This window comes from Girardinichthys multiradiatus, chromosome 15 (assembly GCF_021462225.1).
Source record: "Girardinichthys multiradiatus isolate DD_20200921_A chromosome 15, DD_fGirMul_XY1, whole genome shotgun sequence".
Lineage (NCBI taxonomy): Eukaryota > Metazoa > Chordata > Actinopteri > Cyprinodontiformes > Goodeidae > Girardinichthys > Girardinichthys multiradiatus.
In genome coordinates this window covers 36,309,415-36,319,531 of record NC_061808.1, presented here as the reverse complement: position 1 = coordinate 36,319,531, position 10,117 = coordinate 36,309,415, and positions in this window count along the sequence as shown.

The window sequence follows — 10,117 nt, the reverse complement described above, 5'->3', positions numbered from 1 at the left end:
GAGGGGAACCTTCTGCCATGATCTCTGGCAGCAGAATAGCCACACATCATGATGCTACCACCATGTTTGACAGCTGGCACAATGTTCTTAGGTTTCAAAGCCTCCCGTTGACTCCTCCATATATATGTCTTGTTCTTGTTGTCAAACCACAAAATCTTTGTCATGTCTGGCAGTGAAGCCTTCATCCTGAGGGCATTTAGCTTGTCAATGGGGGAAGCTACCGTTTTGAAGGAGCGGCTTTTTTTTTTGTTCGTCCCCTCCATGTTGTTTCATTCTAGCAGTTTTCAGATGTGATAAAGCATGAATGGTGACCTGTAAAATGTTGTGCTTTTTGTGGCACTAGTGGCTTTTATTTTGCAAGTTGACTGACAGGAAATGGGTTGGTGAGAGAGAGAAGGGAAGACATGCAGCAAAAGTCAACGGGCTGGTACTTGGACCCGTGACAGCTGCATCGAGCACCGTAGCCCTCATTATGTGGGTTGCACGCTTTACCCCCGTGTCCCTGGCGCACCCAAAATGTTGCCCCTTGAAAACAAAAAAAATGCTCATAATATTCCTGTAGAAATTCCGCTATGATTGTTTGGAATATGAAGGAATCTTCATGTTGGAAAATGAGACTGTAATCTGCAATCCATGATAACAGAACATTGCAGCGAACAGAATACCTGAGTCAAATAGTAGGCAAGTAGCACACTGTTCTACTACAGGTTTTAATAACCCTGTTGTTTGAGTAAAGAAAAAGCTCCAGATGATGGTTCAGTTTAATGTAATTAAATCCCATGTTAACTGGAGCAGGTTTCCCAACACGAAGCTCAGCTCGACATGTGACTACAGCGCGTTTAGTGTGGAGGCAGACACATCGCATCCATGCAGAGGAGGAGGAAAAAGAGGAGGCAGTACAGAGCAGGGGTATGCATCCGTGAGGTCATTATACACAGGAGCACGTGCTCCAGATTGCCATGGAAACAAGCATCTCTCGTTGAAGGCCTTTTTCCCCTATCTCTTGCGGTTTGTTCTTTGACATCAAGTGAAAAATGTCTAAGGAGGAATTTCAATCTAAAAAAGATGAGTGGTTTAAAAACAGAGCCACCTACTCTCAGAATATGATTCATATACTAAAAACATCTGCAAACTATCCAGACTTTTCAAATGCAAGGATATTCTTCTGTTGATCTTTTTTCTTCAGATCCTAAAATGTACACAGAGCAGCACTCTAAGCCTTCATAATTACTTGTAAAAATCCTCAGATATATCAGAGGAGTTTAGGTGGTGGTCTTATTTAACAAATAAATAGTAAAACTCAGTGAACAGTGCCTGGCTAGTAGAGTCATATTCCCTCAAACGTTTACACATTGTGTTACATTGTTGAGATGTAGCCAATAATAAAGTGGAAGGGATTTTATTTTCTTTCACATTTGATCAGCCTCCTTTACTCTGATAACTTATAATTAAAGTCCGGTGCAATGAATGGCCTTCAGAAGTCTTCAGATTAGTAAATAGTCTAACTCTGTTTTTCTTATTATTGGTTGAAATGCAACTGTTCTGTTTCTGGCCTCATAGGTTTTTAGAGAACAAACATCATCATGAAGACCAAGGAACACACCAGACAAGTCAGAGAGAATGTTTAGGAGATGTTTAAAGGAGTGTAAGGTTATAAAACAACATCCCAAACTTTGGGCATCTCCCAGAGCTCTGTTCAATCCATCATTTGAAAATGGAAAGAGAATTCCAGACATACCAAGACATGGGTCTCCACTCAAACTTAGAGGTCCTTGGTAACTGGAGGAGCTGCAGGGATTCACAGCTCAGGATTGGGAGTTCTATTGAGCAGACAACTATTAGATGTGCACTCCACAAAACTGGCCTCAAGAGAGAAGTTGTGAGAAGAAACCATGTGATTGGAGTTTCTCATAAGCCATATAGAGGATACAGCAAACATGTCGATCTAGGTAATCTGGTCAGGTGAGGCTGAAATTAAGCTTTTTGCTCTACACATGCAGCAGTGAAAAATGAACCACATACTTTCATTCAATCTGGCTGAGCTTGAGCTACATTGCAATGAAAAAGGGGCAGAACTTCGGTACACATGTGCAAAGCAGGTAGACGTCTATAGCCAAAAGACTTGGAGCTGTAATTGCAGCAAAAGATTGTTCTACAAAGTAGGGACTCCTGTAAAATAAAAGGAGTATTTCAACTTTTGCACAGCCACTTTACACACCAGAGTCATGCTGAAATTTGACCCCTGGTCACTCATTTCTCATCAGTTTTTGTTGATGAAATTAAAAAAAAATTTGCCTTTCATGTCTTTCCTGTGGCAGCCTTCAGCGCTTGGAAATGAGATATCCCTCATTGCCTTTTGGTCTTGCATGCAGAACAGAAATCCAACTGCTATAAACCCCTTTGTTTGCTTCACTGTTGGGAGTCTTAACACCGTTTTGATCACATTTAGCCCCAGTGGGAATCATCCATTAGTAATAATAGCCCGTCACATTAAACTGCCCCCTTTTAATTAAACATGACTGTGTATGCGACTCATATATTCAGTATAATCTGTTTATCCAGTCAACAGAGCCAATGTTGTTTTTCAATAAAACCCTAAAAAGCCCCTTCAATGCTCGACTTTATACACAATGTACTAACGATTCTAGAAACACTGAATGACTTAGCCTGAGCATGGCAACAACATTATAAGTTACAATCATGCCTAAATGTTCTCACTGATTTAGGAGCTAACAGACATTTGTTCATATTGTGGAACCTTCATTTTTTTTGGCTTTAATGGATAATTAGGACCCTGCTAGACTGCCAGCAGGGTACCAAGATGAGGACTCAGCCGCTCCTACAGAGAGGAAACATAACTGTGTGAAGGAGCACCCAACATCCCCCAGGAATCCAAGTCCTTTTCTTCAACTGCAGTCTCTTGACACAGCGGGTGAGCACAGCCATAAGCAGCTTTCTTGTGAAACATCGCAGTCTGTGAGACAGCTTCAGGTTACAGTGGAAATGTGTCTGCAAGTTAGATGCTAACATGGCTCTACTTCTCACTCAATCAAGGTGTAAAAACTTTCTTGTTCCAGAACAAATGGAAAGAAAATAAGGAAGAGAAATAAATGGCAAATTATGTAAAATATTTATGTTGCTCACACATCTAAATGCATGTTTTAGATGGGTCTAATGATGAAGAAATAAAACATGTCTTGTGAAACAATGTTTCTGTCAATTCTGATCACATACATAACGTACGTCACTGCTGATGCGTCCCTGTTTTGTATGGGTGTATATTTTGATGAAGGTTAAGTAATAATTAGCTGAAATAATCAGAGTAGGTCGGGCTACAGTCAGTTGTGGTCACTTCAAGCATGCGTCATGTCAATGTGAGTGAATCTTCAACAGTGCCGACAGAGCATGTACATAGCATGAGATTATGTACCACATGCATAAATCCTGTAACAGTTGTGCGTATATTCAGTATAATTAGCATTTCTAAGTAGTTGCGCTCATACCATAGAATTGATCAACATGTACAACATGTATAAATATATATATATATATATATATATATACAAATATATATAAATGAGGTGGGGACCACAGACCACTTCTCAGTACCTATGATTTCTGGCTGATGTTTTGGTCACTTTTGAATGTTGGTGGTGCTTTCACACTCGTGGTAGCATGAGACGGACTCTACAACCCACACAACTGGCTCAGGTAGTGCAGCTCATCCAGGATGGCACATCAATGCGAGCTGTGGCAAGAAGGTTTGCTGTGTCTATCAGCGTAGTGTCCAGAGCCTGGAGCGCTACCAGGAGACAGGCCAGTACACCAGGAGACGTGGAGGAGACCGTAGGAGGACAATAACCCAGCAGCGGGACCGCTACCTCCGCCTTTGTGCGAGGAGGAACAGGAGGAGCACTGCCAGAGCCCTGCAAAATGACCTCCAGCAGACCACAAATGTGCATGTGTCTGCACAAACGGTTAGAAACCGACTCCATGAGGATGGTATGAGGGCTCGACGTCCACAAATGGGGGTTGTACTCACAGCCCAACACCGTGCAGGACGCTTGGCATTTATCAGAGACCACCAGGATTGGCAAATTGGCCACTGGCACCCTGTGCTCTTCACAGATGAAAGCAGGTTCACACTGAGCACATGTGACAGATGTGACAGAGTCTGGAGACACCGTGGAGAGCGATCTGCTGCCTGCAACATCCTTCAGCATGACCGGTTTGGCAGTGGGTCAGTAATGGTGTGGGATGGCATTTCTTTGGAGGGCCACAGAGCCCTCCATGTGCTCACCAGAGGTAGCCTGACTGCCATTAGGTACTGAGATAAGATCCTCAGACCCCTTGTGAGACCATATGCTGGTGCGGTTGCCCCTGGGTTCTTCCTAATGCAGGACAATGCTAGACCTCATGTGGCAGGGAGTGTGTCAGCAGTTCTTGCAAGATGAAGACATTGAAGCTATGGACTGGCCCGCCCGTTCCCCAGACCTGAATCCAATTGAGCACATCTGGGACATCATGTCTCGCTCCATCCACCAACGTCACGTTGCACCACAGACTGTCCAGGAGTTGGCGGATGCCTTAGTCCAGGTCTCTGAGGAGATCCCTCAGGAGACCATCCACCGTCTCATCAGAAGCATGCCCAGGCGTTGTAGGGAGGTCATACAGACACATGGAGGCCACACACAATACTGAGCCTCATTTTGACTTGATTTAGGGACATTACATCAAAGTTGGATCAGCCTGTAGTGTGTTTTTCTACTTTAATTTTGTGTGTGACTCCAAATCCAGGCCTCCATTGGTTAATAAATTTGAGAGGCAGGGTACACCCTGGACAGGTCGCCAGTCCCTAAAAGCCAAAAAGAAAGCGGTTATGCCATGATAAAGGTAAGCAGACAGTGGTGAATACAAAATGTCCCTGATTTCAGGATTGGAAGTTTTTAATTCACAACATTCAGAATGCTGATAGTAAAGCTATATGGGGAGATGAGAATCTCTTTGACTTTATCTGCGTGGTTAACATCACTCCACCAACCGTCACCTTGCATCCTCTGGAGACATCTGCAAGTTCCTGTTGCTTAGTAATCATCTTCAGAGCTCTGATTAAAGTGAGCTTCAAAGCTCAGGACACGCTCATTACTCTCTGCCGGGTGCATAATGAGTCCCACGGAGGAAAATGATTAACAACGCTATCCTTTCTAATCAGAAGTTAGGTGCAAATCAAACTCAGCTCAACTCTGTTCTGCCTCTTTCTTCCCCAACTTTCTGCAGCAGGTCACACAGGTCATGCAGGCTTCGGCCAATCAGGACTGTGACGGTATAAAAAGACATTTTCAACATGGGCTCTGTTCTCCATGGGATGCTATAAGCAGGCAGGCATCTCATTTGCCTGGCTTTCATGTCTCATAGTTCACACAGATTAACTTCTCTTTGATGTGTCTTTGGGATGACATTAAAGGTGGGGAGCTTTTAAAAGTGTTCTGCTTTAAATTAAATGCTGACTACAGAACAAGATGATGTAGGTGCCACCTGACTTTTTAAGTTGGTATTTATAAAAGTGTTGTTCTTTTCTGTTTTTCTTTTACCTAAATTCTTTTAAACTATCACATAGAATAGAAACTTAGAATGACAATAATATTCACAACACGGTTTGACATTCTGTGTATGCTAGTTCTGATAACTGTAGAGTACTTTTTCTTATGTTGTAAATGTGCCTTTACTGGACAGTCTCTTACATGAATTATGTCACTGTGGGACAATAAATGATATTTCTATTGTATTCTATTCTGTTCTAGTCTTTTAGGGACAGATGACATTTGCAGATCTGTGAAAAAAATAAAAACCTTTATCCAGCACTTTGCCATAACCATTTGGTAGCAGTCATCAATGTCAAGTCTTTATCACGTGGTTTTTAGTGAAGTAACAGACATAAGACAATATATCAGGGGAACCTATTCATTATGGTCTGTAGCGAATCAGAAGCAGACTAAGACACATTCTTGTAAGAATTTGTGTCATGGTTTTCTTTACAGAGTTGACCCACATGCAGAATGACACTCAGGAAGCAGGAGAAAAGTTTAACAAGTTTATTTTGACAGGTAATGGATGTTGAACTGGAACCAGGACTGGAGGCACAGCACTGTACAGCACTGAAAGGAGGACAGGTAAGTTCTCTGGAGACAAATGGGGGTTACTGGGAACTGGAGCAAGATATTTTGCTTACTGTTTGATGAAAGGTGGTTGGAGAGGAGGAATGATGTAGAGCCTGGGAGGACTGAACGGATGCTGCTGTGGAAACAATGAGTAATCCAGGATGATGGTGAGTACTCTGCTGAGGCTTTGGGTGAGTATTTGACAGTTGAATAATCCAGATCAATTTTACTGAGAAGAGGTTACCTGGTGAGGTTTTGGTGAACAATTGGTGGAGGGTGAGCAGGGTTCGCTTGCCTGGCGGAGTCGGTATTGAGCATTCAGCTGGAGCTTGAACCAAACTGGGTTTCTTCTGAGGCTTGAGTTCTTAGGCTGAGGCAGGATCCAAACTGAGGACTTAGAGCCAGAGCTGAAGGTCGCAGGGACGTGAGACCAGGACCTGAGGTTTCCTAGAAAGGAGGACAAAAAGGTAAGAAACTATGAACTTTAACTTTAGGCTGAGAACTCATAGCTTGGCCATTAGGAGTTACCACAGAGGTTAACACTCAGGCACTGGAGTGTTGACAGCTCCACCTTCTTATACTCCGGGTTGATGGAAGTGAGGAACACCTGCTACCCTCCAGACCAGAGGATCTTGGCAGCATCTAGTGGTGAGTAAGCGTTAGCAGCAGGCAAAAATCAATACATGAAAACTTCCCAGACTCCGACATCATCCCCCCCTCAACGGTCGCCTCCTGGCGGCCGAAAAGAGGAAGAAGGCAGAGAAGCAAGATAATCAGCAATTAAAGTGCTGGTGAAGACAGGCTTCAATTGGGAGACATGAAAGGTTGGATGAATGCGGAGGCTGGCAGGGAGACGGAAGTGGACTGAAGTGGGACTGACTATGGACTCAATCTGATAAGGGCCAATGTATCTGGGTGACAATTTTCTCGGCATGGATTTCAAGGGGATGTCTTTGGAGGATAGCCAAACCTTCTGTCCGGGTAGATACTGAGGAGCTGGTGATCGTTTTCTGTCTGCGTATACCTTGTATTGTTGGGCGGAGCGGTGGAGTGCTCGGATGGTTTATTGCCAGACCTGTTTACAACGGCGGATGTGATGATTAACAGAAGTGACTGCAATGTCCTTTTCGTCGGCAGGAAACAAAGGGGGCTGGTAACCTAGAGAGATTTCAAAAGGTTAAAATCCATTGGAAGAGGAGATGTGAGAATTGTGAGCGTATTCTACCCAAGGTAAGTATTTGTTGCATTCTGAAGGGTTAACGGATGTAAGGCATCTGAAGGTTGACTCAAGTTCCTGATTCATGCGTTCAGTTTGACCATTGGATTGTGGGTGGTAACCTGACGTGAGAGATACCTTGGCATTCAGCGCTGTACAAAAGTGTTTCCATCCTTGTGAAGTAAACTGTGGGCCACAATCTGAGAGGATCTCTTGAGGAATGCCGTGCAGACGAAAGACATGCTTGACCAGCAGCTGGGCCGTTTGGAGCGCAGAGGGGAATTTCCTGAGAGGCACAAGGTGACAGGATTTGGTGAAACGGTCTATAATGGTTAGGATGGTTGTCATACCTTGAGATCTTGGGAGGCCGGTGACAAAATCCAACGCGATGTAGAACCAAGGTCATTTTGGGATGCTGAGAGGTTGGAGCAAGCCAGCTGGGGGTTGGTTATTGGATTTGTTACGAGCACAAACAGAACAAGCTTTGACATACTCCTTCACATCTTTATGTACAGAGGGCCACCAAAACCAAAACTTTGGATGAATGAAACCAGTGGATGAGTTTTGAACGGACTGCAGAGGGGACATAGGTGCGGTTAGGTGGACCGGTTCCGGGGTCAAGTTCTGATCATTGGGCGTGGGTGACAATGCTCTCAATCTCCCAAGTTAGGGAACCAACTATGCAACTGGGGGGAAGTATAGTGGTTGGTTGTTTACCCGAGTCATCTGGTGAGTACTGGCGAGACAAGGCGTCAGGCTTCACATTTTTATCTCCAGGTCTGTATGAAATTGATAGGTTAAACCGGGAGAAGAACATAGACCAGCGAGCATGACAGGAGTTTAAACGTTTGGCTGATTGGATATAAGCAATTTTTTTGTGATCGGTCCATACCAGCACCGGGTGAACTGCACCCTCCAGTCAGCTGTGCCACTCTTCCAAAGCCAGCTTAATGGCTTGGAGTTCACGGTCCCCAACATCGTAGTTTTGCTCTGCATGGGACAGTCTGCGGGAAAAAAAAGCAAATGGGTGAATCTTGCCATCCAGATCTGAACATTGTGATATTACGGCCCCTATACCTGTGTCTGAGGCGTCCACCTCTAAGGTGAACTGTTTAGGGGAATCAGGGTGAACCAGAATGGGTGCCTGGGAGAAGCTTTCTTTGAGACGGGAAAAATCTGTGTCGGCTTCTGGAGTCCACTTGAATTGTGTTTGGTAGATGTAAGGGTGGTTAGAGGTGCTGCGACCAGGCTGAATTTTGTTATAAAATGTCAATAGAAGTTTGCAAATCCAAGAAAATGCTGAAGCTGTTTGCGAGAATCTGGAGTGGGCCATTCAAGTACTGCCTTGATTTTTTTCTGGATTAGACGGGAGTACGGAAGTTGTGAGACTGGAGGAGAAACTGGCGACACGACGGCTCCCTCTGGTGTCTGGGTGTCTGGGATGTCTGGATCTTCAGGGTGTGTTGCAGGAGTGAGGCCATCTGATCTAGCTGTTGACTTGAATGTCGTTGTTGTTCCAGGAGGGTCTGAAGTGTGGATCCGTGTGATTGTATCCTCCTGAGTGTCTCTGCCGGGTCAGATTGGCCTGAGTGTTCTGTCATAGTTTTCTTTACAGATTTGACCCACAGGCAGAATGACACTCAGGAGGCAGGAGAAAAGTTTAACAAGTTTATTTTGACAGGTAATGGATGTTGAACTGGAACCAGGACTGGAGGCACAGGAAAGGAGGACAGAAGACAAATGGGGGTTATTGGGAACTGGAGCAAGATCTTTTGCTTACTGTTTGATGAAAGGTGGTTTGAATGGTGGAATGATGTAGAGCCTGGGAGGACTGAACGGACGCTGCTGTGGAAATGGTGAGTTTTCCAGGATGACGGTGAGTACTCTGCTGAGGCTTTGGGTGAGTATTTGGCAGTTGAATAATCCAGATAAAATTTAGTGAGAAGAGGTTACCTGGTGAGGTTTTGGTGAACAATTCGTGGAGGGTGAGCAGGGTGAGCTTGCCTGGCAGAGTCCGTATTGAGCATTCAGCTGGAGCTTGAACTAAACTGGGTTTCTTCTGAGGCTTGAGTTCTTAGGCTATGAACTTTAACTTTAGGCTGAGAACTCATAGCTTGGCCATTAGGAGATACCACAGAGGTTAACACTTGGGCACTGGAGTGCTGACAGCTCCACCTTCTTATACTCCTCCAGGTTGATGGAAATGAGGAACACCTGCTCCCCTCCAGACCACAGGATCTTGGCGACATCTAGTGGTGAGTAAGTGTTAGCAGCAGGCAAAAAACAATACATGAAAACTTCTCAGACTCCGACAATTTGTAAGAAAAGTCAAAGTAGGTCATAATGAGATTTTAGAAGTACAGACCCATTCAGTAAATTAGAATATTGTTGAAAAGTTAATTTATTTTAGTAACTTAGCTGACTAAATGAAATGCATTATATAGATTAACTGTACGCAAACTGGTGTTATCAAGCCTTTATTTCTGTTAATTATGAGGATTCTCTGCTTACAACTAATGAAATCACGATATTTAAGATTACAATATTACATCAGACCAATAAAAAAACCTTTTTGATGTCAAATGTGAGCTTTTTCAAAGGTATGTTTTATACCTGCTTAAAGATAGTTATTTTCAAAAAATACTCTTAATCTGACAAACAATCCTCATTGGAGCACATATTCTAATTTATTAAATATGACTATATAGTTAAACAGGAACAGCAAAATATTTGTTTTTGGAAA